Source organism: Triplophysa dalaica, chromosome 10, assembly GCF_015846415.1.
Source record: "Triplophysa dalaica isolate WHDGS20190420 chromosome 10, ASM1584641v1, whole genome shotgun sequence".
NCBI lineage: Eukaryota > Metazoa > Chordata > Actinopteri > Cypriniformes > Nemacheilidae > Triplophysa > Triplophysa dalaica.
In genome coordinates this window covers 23,623,387-23,647,332 of record NC_079551.1, presented here as the reverse complement: position 1 = coordinate 23,647,332, position 23,946 = coordinate 23,623,387, and the positions used below count along the sequence as shown (strand labels likewise).

At 40.6% G+C, this 23,946-nt stretch overlaps 1 protein-coding gene and 1 long non-coding RNA gene across 2 annotated transcripts in view; one reads left to right on the top strand and one right to left on the bottom strand.

Moving 5' to 3' along the window:
* The window catches only part of LOC130429698 (uncharacterized), a 164,530-nt gene that overhangs the window by 101,032 nt on the left and 39,552 nt on the right, over nucleotides 1-23,946 (bottom strand). The gene's annotated exons all lie outside the window — the stretch shown is intronic.
* Nucleotides 9,428-14,990, top strand: LOC130429709 (uncharacterized). The gene is made up of 4 exons (XR_008907667.1): nucleotides 9,428-9,504; nucleotides 9,645-10,027; nucleotides 13,657-13,818; nucleotides 14,168-14,990. It is a non-coding gene; the product is annotated as an uncharacterized LOC130429709 (long non-coding RNA).

Sequence of the window (23,946 nt, the reverse complement as noted above, 5' to 3'; positions counted from 1 at the left end):
TACATGGTATAATAATTACTACGGTCAGTTCAATTATTCGAAAGTTATTGCACCACCTCGGGTATATTTTTCAGTCCACATGCGATACTTGTCCTCCGCTAAGATGCAAAACATTAAAGGGTTAGTTCAACCAAAAATTTTTGATGAGTTTTTTGTCATCATTTACTCACCCTCTTGTCATTTCGAACATTTATGAGTTTCTTTCTTCTTCAGACAAAAGAAGATATTTTGAAGAATGTTAGTAACTGGCACCCATTTACTTGCAGTAGTTTTGTGTCCATACAATAGAAATGATAGAACTCATTTACTGATGCTCAGAAAGGAAACATAATGTATTGTTGGGTGGAGACTTTTGAACAGAATAGTGATGTGTTAGTTTTTCTTATTTTTTACTTTTTTCTTTAAGCAGTGTGTCATCAGAAGCTAATGAAGATACTTGTATGTTTTCCAGAACACAAAATAAGTACAATTTACACTGATCTTAAATTCAAAGTCTTCACTCCTCTGCTCTTAATGCATTGTGTTTCCTAAAAGAAAAAAACTAACTATGTTTTGGATATTTATCTCTGCCTGTTTTTTTAATCAAAAACTACATTCCAAATATTCTCAGGCTTTAAATATAATGATAGGCTAATAGGACTGGCTTTTCCTGTGAAAGTTAATTAATTGTGTGTCTTAAGAATGCGTATAGAGAATTTTTTTGTTTTACAAAGAGTAATGCATAAGAAATGTATTTAAATTGATACATTGTCTCTAAAGATATACTTGCAGAAATGTGCTATTCATAAGTGCGTTTAACCACTACTTTTAGACTGGGGAAGATGGAGATGCTTATTGCATTTTTCTTCTCAACAGGAGCAGTAAGGAAAAACCAGTGTTGTGCCAGTGCAGCAGACAGTGAAGTTGATTCTTTCGCCATCCGATGGTTTAACCCAGCTTCTGACCATGGTGTGAGCCGAAAAGAACGAGCGAGGGCAAAAGAGGCATTATTTTCATCAACATAGCATTACACGGGGTAATAGTGGCTTCTTTATTAAGAAAATAAGTTATTCAACTTTTTAGCAGTGTATCCCAAGCCCATTTGGACCACTTCCACCGCAGGAATGATTTCGTAGTCCTTTAAAGAATGAGTCCAGGTCCTGCCCTTTCATTGCACTGGTCTTAAAAAAATGTGTGGTCATGTAAACAATTTTGTTTATAGTCAAAAAACAAGGTGTGACTTAACTTTACCACAGGCTCAAATCACCCCGTTTTCCCCTACAGTGTAAATATGGAAATATATTTTGCAACCTGTATTCTCTAGCTACTGTATACAGCTTTTTGACCGTTGACTAATTTACACTAATTTAGACAGGAGAGAAAGGCCCTTTACCCTGTCAACAAACGTTTGTGGTTTTTATTTGCAGGTTCCTCATGGGATTTAAATGCAGATTTGAATATGGTTCCTACCTATGGAAGCATATGTGGTGCAATATTCAAAATGGCAATGTATTTCTGTATTTAAATTTACATTTTCCATTACTACACATGTGCAAAGTTTGGTGCATAAGTAAAATGAAAATGAAATTATATTATTTACATTTGCCATTTCCAACAGCAGTCTTAATGTGTAATGTGCATACTTTTTAACGCTTTATAAGTAGCGAAATTGAAATGAAAATGTATAAATCAAATTGATTGATATGTGTAACATGTCCAAGCAGAAATAGTAGCAAAATTATAATTTAAATGTTCTTTGTCCTAAGTACATTTAGACTTACAGTTAGGACACTTGCGATTGCATTTTCATCATGACGCCGTGGGATATTTGTAGCAAAATTCAATGCGGCTTTGAAAATGCAGTCCGAGCTGACCACGCCCACCCTCAGTCAATCACTATGTCAAGGCGGGGATAACTGTGAGTCATGGGTATTTCGATAACTGGGGAGAGGGAACATGGAGAAGTCCGTTGCTGAGCTTCTCCGAGAAGCTGCCCAAGCACTGGAGCAGCAAACTGTAAATGTTGGCCCTTCAGAAAATCCATCCTCTGCTCTGAGCGCGACGCCTCCGGATCAAAGTGGTGGGACACGGGGTAAGTTGGCAGACAAAGACCAAGGCAACAGTTTTGTCTAGGGTTGCCAACTTTCACTCGGGCTCTGGGGAGGTGGGATGTAACTGACAATCACATTCGTAGACCATCGTCTGTATGAGAATTGCTGGACAAAACAATGGGACGACGGCTTTAGCCGCGGTCAAACTACACCTTGAGCACGTGTATTGCATGACAAAAAATTATAATAAATAATCAACCCAAAACTTAAAAATATCCAAAGCTTCACTTTACTGCAAAAGGTTACTTATTCTTTTAATATAGCTAAAGGTCGCGTTGTGATCGGTATTGGTCACGTGATACGAACTCGCAGGTCAGAGTTCAACAAACTTGAACAAGATCTCCCTCATTCGCATGTGTTTAAATCCTGGTTAATTCAGTTGGCATCCCTGACATTGAATTTCACAGTCAATTTATTAAAATACAAACTACTTAAATATATTTTTCATAATGTATGAACATTTTATTGCAGCAGAGGTTTTAAGATTGTTTGCACCATTTTCAAATTCACGGGGCCGTCTGCCGAAACGTCCCAGCTCCGCTGAACCTTCAGCAAAAAAATCGAAAAGTGTTTCCTACACCCATCGTTTTTTTGCCTGTCCAAGAGAAAGGACTGTGAGGTGCCAAGTCCATCTGTGAAAAACAAATTAGAGAGGGCAGGAATAGGAGAGAAGAGGATCACCATTCCAGGTAATGGTCAGTTAAATGTTTTTCTCTACCCTCCAGATAAAAGGGTTTGCTTAAATCATGCTTCTATTAATGTATTATCCACCTGAAATCATAATTTAACTTGCATTTTTGATCATGTTTTCATAGAGTGGAAGATTGAACCGGATCTTGAATCAGCTGCCCGGATGTATGGAAGACAGATCTTAAAGAATGCAGATGACAAAGCAGACCTTGTTGTTACACTGGATCTGCACAGCTGTGAAAAGGATCGTGAATGAGAAATGTTAGCTTTTTATAAACGTCCAAATGTTGATTGGACAGGTCCATTAACTGTAAAACTTAAAGGTATGCATTTATTGGTGCAAAGTAGCTCTGCTTGTTTGCATTAATACTTTGAGGAATATTTAATTGTATGTTATCTCTATGAAAAAAAGGAGATGCTGCCTTAGGGGATGGAGTAAAACGTCTCGGGTTACGTCTGTAACCCTTGTTGCCTGAGAAGGGAACGAGACACTTCGTCGCCATGGCAACGCTTTGGGGAACGCCTCAGCTTGACCAGCTCTGAGCACGTGTGTCAACATCGTCCAGTAGTGAAACGATACGTCATGGATGACGTATGGACCAGGAGGTATAAAACGGCATCCGAAACAGTCAACTTCAGCTCGATAAACTTCGAGCCAAGAGGCTAACAGGGATGTAGGGAGTATGGCAAGGTGACGCAGTGTCTCGTTCCCTTCTCAGGGAACAAGGGTTACAGACGTAACCCGAGACGTTCCCTTTCGAGGGAACTCGCACTGCGTCGCCATGGCAACGCTTTGGGGAACGAAATACCCAAACCACCATACGCCCAAATGCCTGTCTGTGTGTACAACATTTCATGTGGAAGACACAAGCACCTGGGCTCCCGGGATGAAATTCATGTCCAAACTATAGAATCTCACAAATGTGAGCGGAGAGGACCAGCCTGCCGCATCACACACGTCCCGCATAGACACCCCCGTCCTTAAGGCTACGGAGGCCGCCATACCCCTAGTAGAATGGGCTCTGACATCCAAAGGCGATGGTCTGCCAGAGGCCTCATAGGCCAGAGAGATAGTCTCAACTATCCATCTGCTAATGGATTGGTTGGTTGCCGAAAGACCTTTCTTCGGTGAACCAAAACATACGAAGAGCTGCTGCGCTTTCCTACAAGCCGCAGTTCTGTGTACATACGAGTCCACTGCTCGTAATTGACACGACAAATGTAACCTTTCCTGGTCCTGGCTCCTGAAAGGTGGAGGACAGAATGCTTGCAAGGTAATGGGTCTCGGTACATTATCCATAACCTTAGGCACGTATCCTGCCCGGGGGAAAAGGAACGCCTTAACCAAACCAGGAGCAAATTCAAGGCACGTAGGGGAAACCGACAAGGCCTGAAGATCTCCCACTCTCTTGAGAGAAGTAATAGCCACCAGGAAGACTGTCTTAAGAGTGAGAAACTTAAGAGCAGCTGAATCAATCGGTTCAAAGGGAGGAGCTGACAGCCCCTCAAGAACTGTATCCAGGTCCCAGGTAGGTACCCTAGTGTGGCTCACAGGGCTCAACCTGCGAGCACAAAGAAGAAACTGTAGAACCAAGTGGTCTCTACCAACAGGTATGCCCCCTAGCCGAACATGAAAGGCAGAAATGGCTGCCATATACACCTTTAAAGTAGATGGGGATAAGTCCGCAGCAAAGCGATCTTGTAGGAACTCAACCACTGTTGAAACTGGGCAGTTTACAGGGTCCATGCGGTGAGCTGAACACCAAGTAGTGAAGACTCTCCACTTTAAGGCATAAAGCTTCCTTGTAGAAGGAGCTCTGGAATTAAGTATGGTCTCCACAGCCTCAGCTGAGAGACCAGTGTCTAGAAGGCTAGCCCTCTCAGAGGCCAAAACCATAGTTTCCATAACTCCGGGCGTGGGTGATGTATCTGACCCTCCGCTTGAGAAAGGAGGTCCCTCCTCAAAGGAATCTCCCATGGAGGGTTCTCCAACAGGTCTATGATGTCTGAGAACCACACTCGGGCCGGCCAGAACGGGGCTACCAACAGTAGGTGAACTCCATCTCTGCACACCCTTTCCAGAACTCCCAGGAGTAGAGCGATCGAGGGAAAAGCATACAGGTGAAGCCTCGGCCACACCTGCGCCATGGCATCCAGCCCTAGAGGGGCTGGATGTGTCAGGGAAAACCAGAGCCGACAGTCCGTGTTTTCCGGAGTTGCAAAGAGGTCTAACTCTGCCTGGCCGAACCTCATCCAGATCTGCTCCACCACCTCTGGGTGGAGTCTCCATTCCCCGGGCCTTAACCCCTGTCTCGACAGGAAGTCTGCTCCTCGGTTCAGGTGACCGGGGATATATACTGCCCTCAGGGAGAGCAGCTTCCCCTGAGACCACAGGAGGATCTGACGTGCCAACTTGTATAGTTGCCGTGACCGCAGACCCCCCTGGTGATTTATGTATGAGACCACAGCTGTGTTGTCTGTCCTGACAAGCGCATGTTGGTCTCTGAGTTGTGGGAGAAAGTGTGTCAACGCCAGAGACACTGCCATCATCTCTAGGCAATTTATGTGCCAAGATCGAAACTGGCTATCCTATCGGTTTGGGCCCCATTGGCCTTCCATAACAGCTCCCCAACCTGTGAGTGAAGCATCGGTTGTCAGTGCAACGCGCCGACAACTGCTTCCCAACACTGGTCCTTGGGAAACGAACCAAGGTTCTTTCCATATTCTCAGTGTGTGCAGGCATCTGCGTGTCACCTTGATAATGCGCAACGGGTTGCCCCTCGGGGAAAACCCTTTGGTTCTGAGCCACCACTGTAGAGGTCTCATATACAGCAGGCCGACGGGAATAATGTTGGACGCAGCTGCCATGAGTCCCAACAGCCTCTGAAAAAGCTTTACCGTCAGTGATTGGCCTAGCTTTATTCTGCAAACGGCTGACAGGATTGCAACAATACGAGCAGGCGCGAGCCTTGCCTGCATCGTGATGGAATCCCATACCACTCCAAAAAAGTGGTTCTCTGTACTGGAGAAAGCACACTTTTCTTGGTATTCAGCCTCAACTCTAGTTCTTTCATATGTGCGAGAACAACATCTCGATGTTGAACCGCCAGATGTTCCGATTTTGCTAGAATGAGCCAATCGTCTATGTAATTTAACACTCGAATGCCCTTCATGCGCAGCGAAGCCATCCACAATGGGGCATCCAGAAGAAATGCTTTGTCAGATGGTTTCATGTCTGAGAGGTTCAACCATAAATGCCTCTCAGTGGCTACCATAGCGCCCATGGAACGGCCCAAAGAACGAGCAGTCTCACGAGTAGCACGGAGAGAAACATCCAAAGCATGACGGACGGGTTGTAAAACATCCGCCGCCACCAGTCCCGTGTCGACCAATTCACGTAGCGCATCTGCTTGATACGCCTGAAGTAGTGCCACAGAGTGTAAGCAAGCCCCGGACTGCCCTGCTGCCACATATGCCTTGCCAATCAAAGTCGATGTCACCCTGCATGGCTTTGATGGCAAGGTAGGGGCTTTTAGGGACGAAGCCGTGGATGGAGACAGATAGCTCGCAAGCGTCTGTTCTATTCTCGGCATCGCCCCGTAACCTCTTTCTTTATAGCCCTGAACATTAGAATAAATGCAAGTCTGTGGCGTGAATACTCGTGCAGTATATGGATGCTGCCACGACTTACACACCTCCTGATGTAGGTCAGAAAAGAAAGGGAGTTTGCATCGTGAGGGTTGTGTGCTATGCTTTAGACATCGCTCGTCCATCTTATTCTCAGGACAAGCGTTAGGTTTATCTTGCGGCCAGTCTATTGTTAGTTGGGCTACCGCAGCTGTCATGACTTCCACCATATCGGCGTGAACCGAAGCAGCAAGAGGGGGAACACAATCTAACTCTCCTGCTTCGATACCAGTTATGTCTACATCCTCAGATGCAGAACATTGCCGAACCGGACTCCCTCTCTGAGCGGGAGAAACCGCAGTGCGTGCTCCCGACTCAGCAGAGAGAGAGGTGGAAGCTACGGAGGGTAAAGAGAAGCCGGAGCATGTCTCTTCAGCCTCCCTGACGTCCATCTGCGAGCCCCACGAGCGAAGATTCCGCTCTGCCTCGGCAAAAGCGGGACCATCACCACGCGGAGCACGCACCTGGCCGTGTTTGTCAAACAGTGCCAAGCGGGAACGGAGCGTGCGCTGTGGTAAAAGTCCACAGGCCTCACAGTCAGCTCCCTCGAGCGCTGACTGTGCATGCTCCGCTCCCAGACAGACTACACAGAGATCATGCGTATCATTCCTCGTGATAAAACTCGAACAAGGAGGAGCACAATGTCTGAAACTTTTCTCTGACATGTTAGCAAACTGGCTAACCAAACACACTTCTTTTACAGAACACACTCACGCTTCTTTTAACTAGACACACACACACACTACACACAGAGCCTTTGCTGAGAAGAAACGAGCTAAAGTTCACTATTTCGGATGTCGTTTTATACCTCCTGGTCCAAACGTCATCTATGACGTAGCGTTCCACTACTGGACGATGTTGACACACGTGCTCAGAGCTGGTCACGCTGAGGCGTTCCCCAAAGCGTTGCCATGGCGACGCAGTGCGAGTTCCCTCGAAAGGGAACTGTAGTATCTGTTGCATCGTAAGGATTTCCAAACATTGGGGCCTGATAAGTGGTTATTTGGAGAGGTATGTCGATCAGGAATAAAATATGAATGCCAAAAAGAGTAAATGTGCAACTTACAAACTGATTGAAGTTTTAATATAGATGTTTGTACTTTCAGACAATTGATTGTTATCTAAGAGCGCCTCTAAATGCAAAGGATGCATCTGCAAAACTCTACCTACTCTGTCATAACACTCCCGGTGCGATTATAAACAGCCCAAGAGAGGAGATGGCATGATAAAGACTACGAAAAGTGAGTGCAAACACACCTGATTTATTATCTCTGTGGGAACAGTCCATAGGAGTAATGGTCTTTATTGTCACGTGATGACTGCAATCTTGCACACAACTCAAAGTATTATCCAAAACTAGAGCTTTAATGACATCCGGGGAACCACACAGGAGATAAAACACAAAAAACTAAGGAACACACAGGGCTTAAATACAAAGGGAAGACACTCAGGGAAAACAGAATCAGGTGTGGGACTAATTAACAATGATGATGATGGACAGGTGAAAACAATGAACTAATAATGAAACACAAGTGAAAACTAATTAAGTAATAATGAAATTAACCAAGGAAGGAAAAATCCAAACAAAACATACACCAACTGTGACATTTATACTGCACAAACTGTGTATTTTATTTCCTTAACCTTGAGATTAAAGACAAAGTTTTGCATTTTTAGAGTTTCTAAAACTTATGTATTGTCTTATTTTAGTATCTCCATGCTGTGTCACAATAAATATTTGTGGTTGACCCTCAAGATGGAAATGATGAACTGGAAGCAGCAACACAGGCGTGTGAAAAATTTGAGTATTAGCCTTTCAAACACCTGTAACTTTTCTGCACTGTCAAGACACTGTGTTTTTCGTGTATTTGGGACTTTGCTTAAAAAAACATAAGTCACACATTGTTTTTCTCACATTGAGCACTTCAAAATGAGGAGAACTCAGCATGGAAAAGAAGACTGGGTAGACAGCACATGGCAGCCTGCATCAATAAAACATACTTTTCAGGAAGATGGTTGCAGGTGTGGTGTGTTTGTGATGCAGGTAGTGAAATTTGTCATATATATTTTTTTCTGCTTTTTCCACATCGATTTACTGAGATTTCCTGCTATTTGAGTAGATGGCCAAGCAGGTTGTAGAAGACTTTCCGAAAATTCCAGAAAGCTTTCATATATATCTCAGCAAGGACTGGATGTCCCACTGCAGGAGAAATGTGGCAAAAGAAATTGGACTAGCATCAGGTATTTCAACTTCTTTATGTCCTTTTGGTATTTTTTGGACAGACCATATATGTATTAAAATGATAACCTTATCTTCACTTTAATAACTGCAGTGTAAAGGGATTTATATTGTTCCATCTGTGCACAAAAAGACAGACCTAAACCACAGAAGCACTGCGTTTGGGTAATTCATGATCTCACTGTTAATATTTAAATCACTTTCAATTTTCATCAAATTTAACAAAGTGTCTTTTATTCCAGATTCAATGTGAATTGTGCTAGAGGTGGTGCCACATACACTATAAGCCCAGATGTAACTTCTAGGTAAACAGTTTTATTGCAACACACTTAAATTATTTAAGATTTAGTATAGTACTGTAAAAATTTAAGTATATTCTACTACCTCCGCAGACAGTGTCGAATGTGGTGAAAACTTTAAGTGTAATGGGTTCAATAAAAAAAGTTTCCACGGACCACGCCCCCTACCCCACCCGCTCGCTGACAGCAGTTGATTTTGAGTAATAAAAACAACGATAAATGTTGACTCTTGTGCGGTGGACACGATCACACATGTTTAACGTGATATGTTTGGCGTTTCTGTGGCTTTTATTTTTTGCTATGTTTATTGTTCTCTGATGTTGATAAGAGCAGTTTTCCGAGCACTGAAAACACGTGTCATACAGGTTTTGATATTATCACATGCAAATATTTGTACGCACGTAGGCGATCACTAGGTCTTGTTTAACCCCTGCGAGTTAGACACAGAAAGCCTGAACTCCCGTGAGATGACATTTGTCCTTTTTTCATGCATGACTTGGTACTGGTATTGATTTTCTTTTTTGTGGAGAATATATGATATGCTGATTGATTTTATTGTTGTACACTGTATATACATTTTAGTTGACAACATAGAATTATTTAGCTGGCATGACCTTGTGAATCTGTTTGTCTTTTTAGGATGTCAATGATGAGGACTCGTACCACCAAATTCCAGTAGGAATCCTCGGCATTGATGCAGAAATTCTACAGCTAAACAACTCTTGGAAGGGAATTCAGCGGAACCGGACAACTTGCCTGAGGCCTTCGGTCTTCTGTTTGGACTCATTTATGCCCTACACATGGACTATTTAAGGACTATGAAAAACACTTTCTATTTCATCCAGCAGGTATTTCTTAACCTTGGCAAGGTTGAGCTTCCACCCAAAATTCAATCACTGAAAAATCCATTTTACCGTGTAAAAAGGTTTTCTCCACAAAACATCTGAATGACGTTTCTATTCATTTTTTATACATTTATTCACTTTTGGAAAAAAAGGCCATGGTCTGCTTTTGTTCAAAAGGTAAGAGCTTTTTTACTGGTAAATATTTGGTGAATTGTATTTTTTTTTTGTGGAGACTAAAAGCAGGACCCAAAACCAAATGATTGAAATACTGCAGGGCACACTAGATTTTGTTCAGGGAAAATGTTCACTTTCTTTGTTTAATGTAAACAATTCTGTTAAATGTCAAAGCTGGTATTGTTCTAACAAAGTTTGGTTATCCAAATTTACATTTCTATTGTGATCTATAGATCCAGTTTTTCTTTCTCATAAGCTGAGAACATTAGTGTAGTTGTCTGATGGTAATAACAAAACTAAGCCACACAATGCCAAGAAAACATGTTATACATTTGTTATATTTGTGTAGTTTTAGGCCAACAGGTTTCCTTCACTGATCCGGGTTTACAGATTAGATTGTCTCAAAATAGTTGTCCCATGGAAAGACCAACAATGGTTTTGTGATTAGTGCCTATAATGTAGGTGTGTTTCATTTGGTATGTGTCTGCTATGCTAAATATTGTTTTTATTGTTTCAAAAGGATTGTTTTGAAAAGGCTAAAATATCTTAAATGAAAATTCCTGAATAGTATTGAATAAACAGACTGGATATGATCATTTACATCTTTCTAATGTATGTTTTGCATTGAGTGGTGTTTTCAATGTTAGATAACTGTCCTTGAGACATCAAACAGGATAAAACAAACTAAATCCGGCTATTGGGATTAATTCATCAAGACCATAAGGTATAGAGACTCATTCTGATCTCACTTAAAATGTCAGTAATATGACACAGATTGTCATGAATGATTTCAACTCTATTTAAAATGTGTTGTTTTATTGAACATAAGTTCCAAAAACATTACAGGACGGAGCTTTAAATATTTTTTGCAAAAGGCTATTGAGCTGGATGATGTATAATTCAAGAAATCAATACAAACCAACCAGATATATACAGCAAATCATTATAAAAGACTTGTATGTTCTTTAGAGTAAAAATGTTTTTCAACTTGGTTCAGGTAGTAGTTAAAAGCTGTTGAACTGGGCTGAATTTTCCCAAGAGGCTGAGCAGATCGTTAAATCAATCGTACAAATACGTACAGTTTTTCAAAAGCATCGTAACTTAAGTTACACTTGAAAATCATCATAGATATGCAGTGCACTGGAGTGATCATAAATCCATATGTGCCTTTTAAGAAGAAAGAGTTATGACATCAACTGAAGGACAACTGGATAATACACTGCAAAAAATGACTTTCTTGCTTAGATTTTTTTTCTTGTTTTCAAGTAAAAATGTCTAAAAATTCTTGAATCAAGGAGCATTTTCTTGATGAGCATACGGACCTAAGAAAATAAATCTTGTTTTTAGTAAAAATATATGAAATTTCATTGAATTTTTGTTAAAAAAAAGCAAAAAAATCTGCCAATGGGGTAAGAAAAATAATCTTGAATTGAGCGACTAAGAAAAAGGATATTCAAGCTTGTTTTCTTACCGCATTGGCAGATTTTTTTGCTTGTTTAAAGCACTAATTCACTGAAATTTCATATTTTTCCCCAAAAACAAGACTCATTTTCTTAGATCATTTTACTCATCGAGAAAATGTATCTTGATTTAAGAATTTGTAGACATTTTAAGTGGAAAACAAGAAAAAAAGACTAAGTTAGAAAGACATTTTTTGCAGTGTAAAACTGGATCAAATATCAACTTTTGGATATTTGCTTGATATTAGTAATATTTTTTTATGCTAAATTAATAAAATAACTACAGTACAAACATTAAATGACTGAACACACATTTATAATGTAAATATAAAAAAACATATATGGGCAGGTTATGTTTTTTAACAAAGGATGTATGGTTATGAGAGTAAAAATGCTGTGATGTAAGAGAAATGGCATTAATGCTTACTAGGTGGTTGTCAGTGTCTTTCTCCTGCTGTAGTAGTGCAGTCATGATGTCCACTGTGAGAAGACTGTGAACTTATTGTTAAGAGGAACCATTAAAAGTTGCCACATAAAGTTTATATATCAAACAAACTGCCTATCATCTATTCCAACAACAGTGCAGAGCAATACTTAAAAAAACTGATCTCCTTTGTTGAGAAATTGGATTGATTATCTCTTCCCTTCGTTGTTGGAATGGTTCATATTCATGACGATAACGAAACCTATTATTAATTTCTGCCTGGTAATGCAAGTGTACAATGAATATTTTGTCTGGACCTAGAAACATGTAAGCTAGAAAATACATAAACCCTTATGAAATTTGAAACTAAATTTGAAATGGCCATAGACACCACCTGTCATGATTCCACTATCATGTCATGTTTATTCGTGTTATTTGAGTGGAGTCATGGCATGAACCTGTGGTTTTATGTGAGATTGAATGATTCTTTCTCGTGTCTCGTCATTGTTCCCTACATCTCGTCCCTCGTCAGCCTCTCCTTAGTGCTAATCCCCAGCACCTGTTGCTCGTTATGATCCTGTGTTTGTTCCCTATAAGAGTACTCATGTTTCATTGTCCTGTGCTCGTTCATTGTTTTCATTCCTTGTCTGGTCGTGCATGCTATGCTGTTGCTGAATGTAGTTACCTTGTCCTCCAAGTCTCTGTTATCCAGTCCTGTCTCAGTTAGTGTTCTCTTCAAGTGTTGTTTTTTTGTAGTTAGTCAGTCTGTGTTCTTTTTAAAGATTATAATTTATCCTGTCTTGTTTTCCCCATTGTGGGTTTTTTTTTACCTTTTTGTAGTGTTCTGTGTTGAAATAAATCTGTTTAACCCCTGTACCACCGTGCCTGCCTGCAATTGGGTTCCCACGCCATGTTTCACCTCGAGCTTCATGACACCACCAGTAGAGTTTAATGTCGTTTTTTAATGTCCAGACGACAACCTCTCTGTTCTGTGTCCGTAAGTTCAGTCAGTTGTTCGCCTGCGAGACGTAGATTGCAATTATCAACACCACCGATAATGGCCGCTATCATTTTCGGAACCCTTTTGTCCTGTGACGGCAATCGTAGCTTCTCTAATGGGAGGGGGAAGGGGATGGCGGAGCTGTAGGTTGCAATTTCCTACATCGCCAATAGTGGCCTCTGAAACTTCCACACAGAACCTTTAATAGCCCACATTCACAACTGAGAAATGACTCAACGTCTGCAGATATATTTGCATCCGTCCTTTGTTTTGCAAAAACTCTTAATAGCCCAGATTCACAACTGAGGAATGACCAATAACAGCTGCAGATATGTCTTAATAGCTGCTTAATGACCCACTGCTGCAACTCAAACTCTTGGTTTAAACCCATATAGACTGTTCTATTCTCACAAAGTTTATTTAATTTATTTAAGCTTTATTGTGTTATGTTCAATGTGATGTCATGTCCAGGATTGCATAAAGTTTTGCTTTAATAACAGGAAGAACACATAACATGAGCTAAGAATCTTTCTTTAATAGTCAGTTTTGTGCTCTCTTATTGTATTTGTTGTTGTTATTCATGTTATTTGATCTTAAACTGAGGCTCATACAGTCACTTGGTTTGATAAAATAATGAAAAATTCCCTTTTAGCAAAAACAAAATCACCAATGTATTATAAATAGATTTAACTTATTTTTAAAACATGTTTGTAACTGTAATGACTGATTAAACCCCAATCCATTTTAGACCCTCCCTCTCAGGTAGGTGGGCGGGACTTTGGGGTATTTTTTCATAAATTGGGAGACCCCACAAGACCATTCACCCACTTTCTGCTCGAGCATCCAACGTGGAATTCTTTTGCTGAAGTTTTTTGGAAAACCTTCTTGATTCAAGAATGGCTTCTCAAAGGTAAGTTGACTAGATTTGTTTGCAAAAATAAATTAAATCATAAGAGTTTAAAAAGGGTTTAAAATGGGTGAAAGCTACAAACTTTAGTCAAGATAAAGATCTGTCGAGGTTTCATGTTCATTTATTACTTCTGGCAAACATTAATATCTACAGAAATGTTTAACAGTGTAGGTATGTATGATTTTAATGCATTTGTTTAAGAGAACTAATTTTATCAGCCATTAATGGCCCTAGACTGTTTAGGACTGCAGTAGCTGCAGCTTCATTCACACATTTTTCATGTGAACAAAACCATCTTTCAGGAGAAGATTTGAACTAAGTGTTCTTTTGTTGTTGTTTTGTGTTGTAGCAATGTGCACAGAGGACACTACCTTCTTTGCCCAACATGCAAGAAGATGCAGTCCACCCTATCGGTTCACCTGCGCAGGGTGTGCATGAAAAATGCAACACCGGAGGCGATCGCTGAGGTGGTGGAAAAGGAGAAGGTTGATTGAGGAAATGGAGCGTCGCCACATGGTGGTGACTGATATTCCTCCAGCACTGGCAGCGGCACAAAGTAAAAAGACAGCAGGTAGCCCCTCACGGACGACTGCCGGCGAATAAAACAAAGCACAACTAAAAGCCAGGCCTGGACCACTCTCATCAACGGTCTGGTCGCTCGTATCCAGAAAAGTTCTGAGAGGGGAGCGAGTACTGAAGCAGATAAACACTGAAGTAGAATAGTATGAACCCAAGTCAGTTATGCTCATGATATATCATATGTCATTAGAGTGATGTGTAAAGTGCCATTTGGAAGAATAAAGCTGTCTGTTGTTCAAGAGTGGCCTGACACAAGGAATGCGACAAGCTGAAACCCATGTCTTGCATTCGTTTTGTGTGTAGTGGTTCTTGAAGCACTGACTCCAGCTGCAGTCCACTCTTTGTGAATCCTCCCCACATTTTTGAATGGGTTTTGTTCACAATCCTCTCCAGGGTGCGATTATCACTATTGCTTGTTAACTTTTTTTCTACCACATCTTTCCCTTCCCTTCTCCTCTCTATTAATGTGCTTGGGCACAGAGCTCTGTGAACAGCCAGCATCTTTTGCAATGACCTTTTGTGTCTTGCCCTCCTTGTGCAAGGTGTCAATAGTCGTCTTTTTGACAACTGTCAAGTTAGCAGTCTTCCTCATGATTGTGTGGGCCAAAGAACTAGACTGAGAGACCATAAACTGATTAGATTGTGGCACCAGGTGTCTTCAATATTCAACCTTTTCACAATATTCTAATTTTCTGAGATACTGAATTTGGAGTTTTCATTAGTTGTCAGTTATAATCACTTAATTTAAAATAAATAAACACTTGAAATATATCAGTCTGTGTGGAATGAATTTATACATTATACAAGTTTCACTTTTTTAATGGAATAAGTGAAATAAATCGAGCATTTGATGTTATTCTAATAATATGACCAGCACCTGTAATGAAGTGTATGTACTATACAAGGCCTATACATGTACCAGACAAATAAAAACACAGAAAGATTCACTGCTGTGACACAACAACGGTCTTGGTGTCCTCCTCTTACACCCAGTACATCACACAACACAGAGACATTTGGGGGAGCACATCAATGAAGAGGGTTACATAACATAAATGTCTGACTTCAGTTACCTGCCTATTTGAGATGAACTGCACTGGCAAAGTTTTATTGAATGACGACAACAGACGACTTATACTTGTGCTCCTAATATTTGTCCTTTGCTACTAAACTTGAAACCTCTCTAGCACATGTTCTATGTGCAAAAAAAGTTCAGAATTACTGCTTGCCTTTGTTTCAGCAGTCACAGAGATTAGGCCAGTGTAACCGGAATGCTCCGCACCGCTCCAAGCAGACCTCGAACTGGGTCGGTCCGGCATGGGAGTCAGGCGCTCTAGCGAGGAGGCTAAAGACCGCAGTCTCTAGAGCGTCCTTGAGGTCGGGGAGTGAGTTTTACATCTGCACAGCACTACACTAGCTTGCCTCTGTTACATTCACCCCCCTAAACCTCACTCCCAATCCGGGTCACGGCACCAAGGTAACCGAAACGCTCCGCACCGCTCCAAGCGGGCCCCGAACCGGGTCGGTCCGGCATAGGAGTCGGCACGCTAGCGAGGAGGCTAAGGACCGCAGTCTCTAGCGTCTGTCGCTAGAGAGTCCTTGAGGTCGGGGAGTGAGTTTTACACATTGCACAGCTCTACACATGCCCTTAAATGTCAAAGTTGAACTAAAGCCTTGTCTGTTTTAATTCTAATCTCAGTAACAATAGTGACACCTGTCTTGAATTATTCTTTTTTGTTACTTTTTGAACATTCCTCGTTGCTCTGTTCAAATTTTTAGAACAGCAAATGGGCCAATATGATTATAATCATTATAATATTTGCATGTTAAATAATTTGCTTTCAGAGAATACAACGGAGCAAATTCAAATGTTGGAGCAAATTCTGATTTTTGTATCAGGCTCCAACAAAGTTCCTCTGCTGGGATTCCAGGAACAACCCACAATTCTGTTTCTCAACCAAGAGGACCACGGTGTGAGAAGTTTTCCAGAGGCCAATACCTGTGACGTGACATTACGTCTGCCAATACACACCTCATTCCATGTATATAAATGTATATTTACATATTTATTAAATTCCAAACATAATTTTCCCAAAGTTATTATTGAAAGTGTTTGTTACAGGGTTAAACTGTAAGACCATGTTAGCATTGACCTCTGTTTACGTGCGTTTGTGTGCCATTCGTTGACTGTGACAGTGACTTATCAGAGTTTATAGCACCATTCTACAAATGTTAACATTTAAATGGGGGAAGGGTAACTGACAGAAGCTTTGTTTTTAATAAAGCCTGTTACCTTCTTCAAAGTTTTTTTCACTTACCCATCCTTCAGATGAAGCACACAATTTCAGTTTTATGTGCGCAACTAAACCCAAAAGACCATTAAATGTGTGCATATGAACTATTTTAGAGTAATTCAATAATGGAAGGATAATATACATTCACATGTAATGTGTGTGACAAGGTGAATGAGGATATGTGTTGGATATTAGGTGTGCTTATAAATCTTGCAATCACGATGAAGTTTGTATTATATTTATTGAGAAATAAGTGTTAGAGCCGAGTCAATTCTTCACTTTGACAGCACCTCCTCTTTCACAAGCTACATATGACACTGGAAAACAGAGAAACTGTCAAGTTACACAAAGATTCGCAATTTTCAAATATACATTTTTAATGAGTTGTCTAAATATATATGTAATGAGATTCAAAAGGAGGGAAGGAAGGAGGCGGGATCCGGCGAACATTTAAATAATGTTTTAATAAAATAAACAAACAAAACACGGAAGTAAAATGCCAGCAGCCACCTCCCGATCGACTGCCAGCCACAAGAACATAAATACAAACGGTCCGGTCCTCTCTCTCGTCAGCAGTCCTGTCGCTCGTCCTCTTATGCTCCCAATCTCCACCTTGAGATATCCGGGGCCAGTGTGCGCACAGCTGATTCAAACTATCAATCACGGCACCGGCCCCGCCTCACGGCTCTCGTCACGTCTTCCCCCACCTCACGGCTCTCGTCACGTCTTCCTAACCACAATATACAAAATAAATGACTGATTTAATAAAGACATCTCTCCTGTGGCCTGACGGAATAACACACACAATCTGCTCTACGCATCATACTCCTTTGCATTAAGTGCAGTGACATCAGTCTAAAATGAGGCAAGAGGTGAAGCAAGTTTGTCGTGATGCAGGCATTGAAGTGTGTAAAGTGTAAGTGTTACTTACTTAACCAAGCGTTTATCACGTTACAACCCATCATGCTTGCTAAGATCTCAAAACTTAGGACTTTTGACAACACTTAGAATAACAAAATCCACCAAAGGGGGACGAGCTTTCTCATACGTAGCACCTAAACTCTGGAATAGCCTTCCTGATACTATTCGAGGGTCAGACACACTCTCCCAATTTAAATCTAGATTAAAGACACATCTTTTCAGCCAAGCCTTCACATAATGCATAGTTAATGAACAGCAGCTACGCTAATTATTCTCTTTATTCTCTTTCCGCTTCTGCCTCGGGATGCCCATCCCGAGGTAGGAAGAAGTTCCACCATGTCCAGACGACCGACAGATGCCCATCCCCAATTTGAGATTACGCCAGCTACAGCTGCAGACTGACTGACCATCCCAGCTCCATCTAAGGCAATTCCACCACCAGCCAAGAGAAATATGACCATCGGACCATCGCAGCTCAGACCACTACATCCCCAACCAAGAGCAAAGACGGACTATTTGTCTTATTAATGCTGAAGTTACAATATTTGGTATTAAATGCTAAACCTAAACCACATGTCAGCAGTCTGAGTGCAGCTATGACACGTCAGAGGGGACCTGGCCCTCCCGGTTGAGGCTGGTTTCTTCAGAGTTTTTTTTCTCCATTAATCAATCATTGGAGTTTGGGTTCCTCGCCACAGCAGGGCAGTGTTGGCATGCTCACCGGGAGACTGCATTCATTCATTTATTTATTTAGAAATGAGTTATTATTTATTAGAATGATCTTACTCGTTGTATAAATACCATGCACTGTGCTGTGTTTTAACTTTTCTGTTTTTCCTGTTTGCCCCTGTGAAGCTGCTTTGAAACAATACACATTGTGAAAAGCGCTATATAAATAAACTTGAATTGAATTGAAACTTGATCTGACAGCAATCAACACCTCCTTGCTCACACAGACAGTATTGTTAGGAATAAAAAGAACTTTACACTGAGAAACAAATCAGTTGTTAAAAGGTTCAAGGTGGTTTATAACAATCGACAGCTTCTCCCTGATTACACAACTCTTCCCTACGGGTACTAATAATGTTTTTGGGTATGGGGGTGTTCAAGAGACAATGGGTTTTGATTTCAGATTTCAACACCCATTCTCCTGTGTAATAAGTGGACCTTCCAACTCTGGGAAGACGTATTTTGTCAAAATGTTGCTACAAAATGCCAAGAGTCTGATTTCTGAAAACATTGAAAATATTGTGTATATATATGATTGTTGGCAACCTTTGTATGATGATTTGTTGAAAATGTATGACAATAAATTTATAGAAAGTATACCGCTGAGTCTTAATGATGATCGATTGTTTCCACCCAACAAAACAATTTTTAAAATTTTGGATGATGTTATGAAATATGCTGGTAATTCTGATGTTTTAAGTGTTCACAAATTATGTTCACCACAAAAATCTGAGTGCATTGTATATTGTGCAAAACTTGTTCTGTCAGGGCAAGGCTACTAGGACAATCAGCTTGAACACAAATTATCTGGTATTGTTCAAGAACCCCTGAGACAATACCCAATTTACTGTGCTGGCCAGACAGATGTACCCCAGAAACAAAGTTTCTTATGGATTGATATCAAGATGCTACCCGCATTCCCTTTGGTTACCTCATGATTGACTCCACCAGAGCAATATCGTCTCAGAACAGATCTGCTCTCACAAAATCCTGTTGTCTACATTCAGAAAAGACCACACTAACGTAATTAAAACCTGGCTCTTTTTTAAGTTGTTAATAAAAGCTACACCTAAACAAAGACGCATTATTTTAGAGGATGCAGCAGACAAGCTCATTTTAACATTGTGCAAAGTGGCTCTAAACGTACTTTATGGTAATGTACTAATTACATCACAGCAATATCAGAAGCTGAAGAGAAGAAGTGAAATCAAAATTGTTGCGGACAAACAGGTTGGATTTAGAAGGAAAAGGTTGATCAATCAGCAAGGAGTATTTTTATTCTACCTCTTTTAAGTGTTGCAATACCTTTCATTACACGTTTAATTACTTCTAAATAAGCATTGGAGTATGCTGAGGCAGTCGTGGCCTAATGGTTAGAGGGTTGGACTCGTGACCAGAAGGTTGCCGGTTCGATCCTCAGGTCAGGTGGGTAACGATTGAGGTGTCCTTGAGCAAGGCACCTAACCCCTACTTGCTCCCCGGGCGCTGCAGCGATAGCTACCCACTGCTCTGGGTGTATGTGTGTTCACCACTTGCTGTGCGTGTGTTCACTACTCTCTGGATGGGTTAAAAGCAGAGGTATATCTCGGATATGGGTCACCATAACTGACAAATTAGTCACTTTCACTTTTTCACTTTCAAAAGATGTTTCTAGTACCACAACGCCAGATGGATAAGATCAAGACAGGTACCCCACATGAGACTATTCAGCAGGTTGTGGAGAATGACTTGGACATGACTAAGAAATATTTTGAACAGTCCTGATCTGGAATCATATGAAAAGGCTAAGATGTACACCGCTGTTTTACAGAGATTTTTAACACTGTCTAAACAAAGTGACAGGGAATCCAACACAATAACATAAAAAAACTACTGCAACAGATAGTGTGAGTGGTGATGATGCTATGGACAATGTTGTGGATGACATTTTAAAGAAAGTTCCAAAGAGGAGTGTGAAAAATGTTCGATACATTGTAGATAAAATGTCCAAAACTAAAGAGACCACATCCTTGGGGGAATCAGGCGAGTTTGTGTTTAAAGGTAGAACGATCCCTGGTTCACACTTGTACGATTTAAAGGCGTGACGGCACCACAAAAGATGGCTGATGAATGGAGACCATATGGTTGGAACGAGTTTCTGGAGGCCATTGCCATTTAAAATATATCATACTCTTTGGTTCCAAACCACTATGTCAGACATGCGGTAAACTCATTCAAACAGAACGTTAAAGCCTGTAACCGGATCACCTGAGGGGGTTAGAAAAAGAAATAGAATGCGTGTGTACACCCCTTCAACACAAGCAAATTATCCTGAAGGCAATGCATTTCAATCACCCACTCTTAAACCGGCTCGTTGGATAAGTTTTTAAGCTCTGAGATTTGCATGATTGTTGTTGTTTACTTGTTATTATATGTATTGTTCAATATTTTGCATATGAATAAAGGCTCAGAAACATAACATTTCTGTTCTTTAGTATTTATTGAAAACATCAGACATAAACATGTCACCTGTTTGTACACACTGAATACAATTTAAAACACTTTCATTACATTGAGTATTTTTTAGTTTTTTAACAAAAGCTGACACAATTTTATCATTTTTAATAAAATCATCACTATACAATCTCATGACAATCATAATCAAACCCTTTAGCCATGCGGTAAAGAAAAAACACACAATGCTGTCCGCACGGTCGAATGCTGTATCTCCTTAGAATTGCATTTTTAAAAAGTTTTTGATATTTTGTGGAAATCCTTGGTAATCTGGTTTATTACCAAAACTGTCAAAAAAACATCCTACACCATCCTCATTTACGTAAATGGCTAACCAGTGTTGTCCCGGCATTCCAGAAGGATGTGTGTTCAATATAACCAGCAAGGGGAGTTTTTTTAATTGATTTTTGAGTAGGGAGTCGTACGGGAGCACACCAAGAAAATTGATATTGCAGAAGATCTTATCCATCACTGCCGTAAACTGTACAGTAGTCATTTTGGTGTATTAATAGTAATCAACCAGTATCTGACTACGATTTGAAACCTCAAGAACACTGTCAAATGTAGCATAAAGTAGCAGATTTATTGTGCGGGGTAGATGTTGTCTAAAACTTGCTTCCAGTCTAATATTACCACTCTTGATTAGTGATATGTGCTGCGAGCAGTTATGTATATCCAAAAATTAATTATTCTCGATCAATGGATAGGGACTGATTTTTAAGATGCCTTCCAGAGGACAATGCTAACTGGTAAAATTCCCTCACTACAGACACGTTTTCATATTCAGGCTGTAGCGGTTTCGCAGGGTGTTGTTGCCCATCAACATAGATGACCAAGAACTCTAAATCATAATTTTTAAAAGCGAAGGTTTTTTATCATATGAACCTACAAATGCATCATTATCAACCATGGCTAGTACAATAGATTTTAGTAGAGTTTAAAAGAATAGGTTTGTTGAGTGCTAACCCTGGAACCAACTGCAACTGAAAACATGTTCAGGCATACTCCGTCCATGGTGTACTTGGCTGTGGTTGAGAGCAGGGCTTGACCATGGCTCAGCCTAACAGCTGGTGATACTGCCACTTTTTTCACAAATAGCGATGCTGAGAGGATGTTTAGTTTATAGACTACATTGTCACTCCTCATCAAGCAAAATTCAGCTTTACCTCTGGTCATCCTTATTTTAATGTCCACTCCATTAAGCATCAGCGATATACAGTTGTGTTCAAAATTATTCAACCCCCACTGAAATTGATTGTTTTGGTCGGTTTGACATTGATTATGATCATTCAGTCATCCTGCTTACAATTAAATCAAAGAGGCACCTGTAGGTCAGACAAATATAACATAACATTTATAATGAAATAACCACAAATGTCTTTTCTGAGCTCACATCATTATCAGTGTTATTCAACCCCCAAGTGACATTCAATCTTAGTACTTGGTACAACATCCTTTTACAGTTATAACAGCTTTTAAACGTGAAGCATAGCTTGACACAAGTGTCTTGCAGCGATATACGGGTATCTTCACCCATTCATCATGGGCAAAAGCCTCCAGTTCAGTCACATTCTTAGGCTTGCGCACTGCAACTGCTTTCTTTAAGTCCCACCAGAGGTTCTCAATCGGATTTAAGTCTGGTGACTGCGATGGCCACTTCAAAATGTTCCAGCCTTTAATCTGCAACCATGCTCTAGTCTAGTGGACTTGGAGGTATGTTTGCGATCATTGTCCTGTTGAAAGGTCCAACGTCTTCCAAGCCTCAGGTTTGTGACAGACTGCATCACATTGTCATCCAATATCTCCTGGTACTGAAGAGAATTCATGGTACCTTGCACACGCTGAAGCTTCCCAGTACCTGCAGAAGCAAAACAGCCCCAAAGCATGATTGATCCCCCGCCATGCTTCACAGTAGGCAAGGTGTTCTTTTCTTGTTCTTCCTCCTCCAAACATAGCGTTGATCCATGGGCCCAAACAGTTCTAATTTTGTTTCATCAGTCCACAGAACACTACCCCAAAACTTCTGTGGTTTGTCCACAGGACTTTTGGCATACTGCAGTCGACTCTTCTTATTCTTTGGGGACAGCAAGGGGGTGCCCCTGGGAGTTCTGACATGGAGGCCTTCATTACGCAGGGTGCGCAGTATTGTCGGAGCAGAAACTTCAGTACCCACATCTGACAAATCTTTTCTCAGATCCTCAGCAGTCACACGGGGACTTTTCTCCACTCTACGCTTCAGGTAGCGCACAGCAGTCGAAGTCAGCATCTTCTTTCTGCCACGACCAGGTAGCGTTTCAACAGTGCCCTTGGCCTTGAATTTGCGAATGATGCTTCCTATGGTGTCTCTTGGTATGTTTAACATCTTTGCAATCTTCTTATAGCCATTACACTTTCTGTGAAGAGTAATCACCTGTTCTCTTGTCTTCCTGGACCATTCTCTTGACCTCACCATGTTTGTAACCACACCAGTAAATGTCTAGAAGGAGCTGCGTATCACAGTCATTTTAAAGCTGCCTAATTGGTGCTTATTAGGCTTTATTGCTGCTCCCTGATATCCACAGGTGTTTTCAATACCTGATTGAAAACACTTCATTGGACCTCTGTTCTTCAGAGTGGTAGTCTTTAAGGGGTTGAATAATTATGTCAATGAAGAATTCACAAAAGAAACATTTACTACTGTATTATAAAACTAATTGATGTCATTTTAGTTGCATATGGTTCTTTAAGAAGTCCTTGTAGGATTTCATTCTGATTACAATTACAAATGTACACTAAATTCCCTAAAACCATTTACAGCATTGGGGGTTGAATAATTTTGAACACAATTGTATTATTACTATATGATATTGTGTGATTTCAGATGTTGTAAAGCTGTGAGGTATGAGTTATAACACTTGTTTTGTTTTTGCTTTATTTATGTATCTCCTCGCCAGGGTCTGAAGAATCCAAATTGTTGCCAGGTATGTTTTTTTGTTAATTTTTGAAGATATCCATGTGTGCATCAAAGCCTTTGTTTGTGACGCTCAAACATTCTTAAAATCTATTAAAGGACACACTGGATATGATTGTTGTGAAAGATGCATAATTAAGGGAGGGTATAAGAACAAAAGAG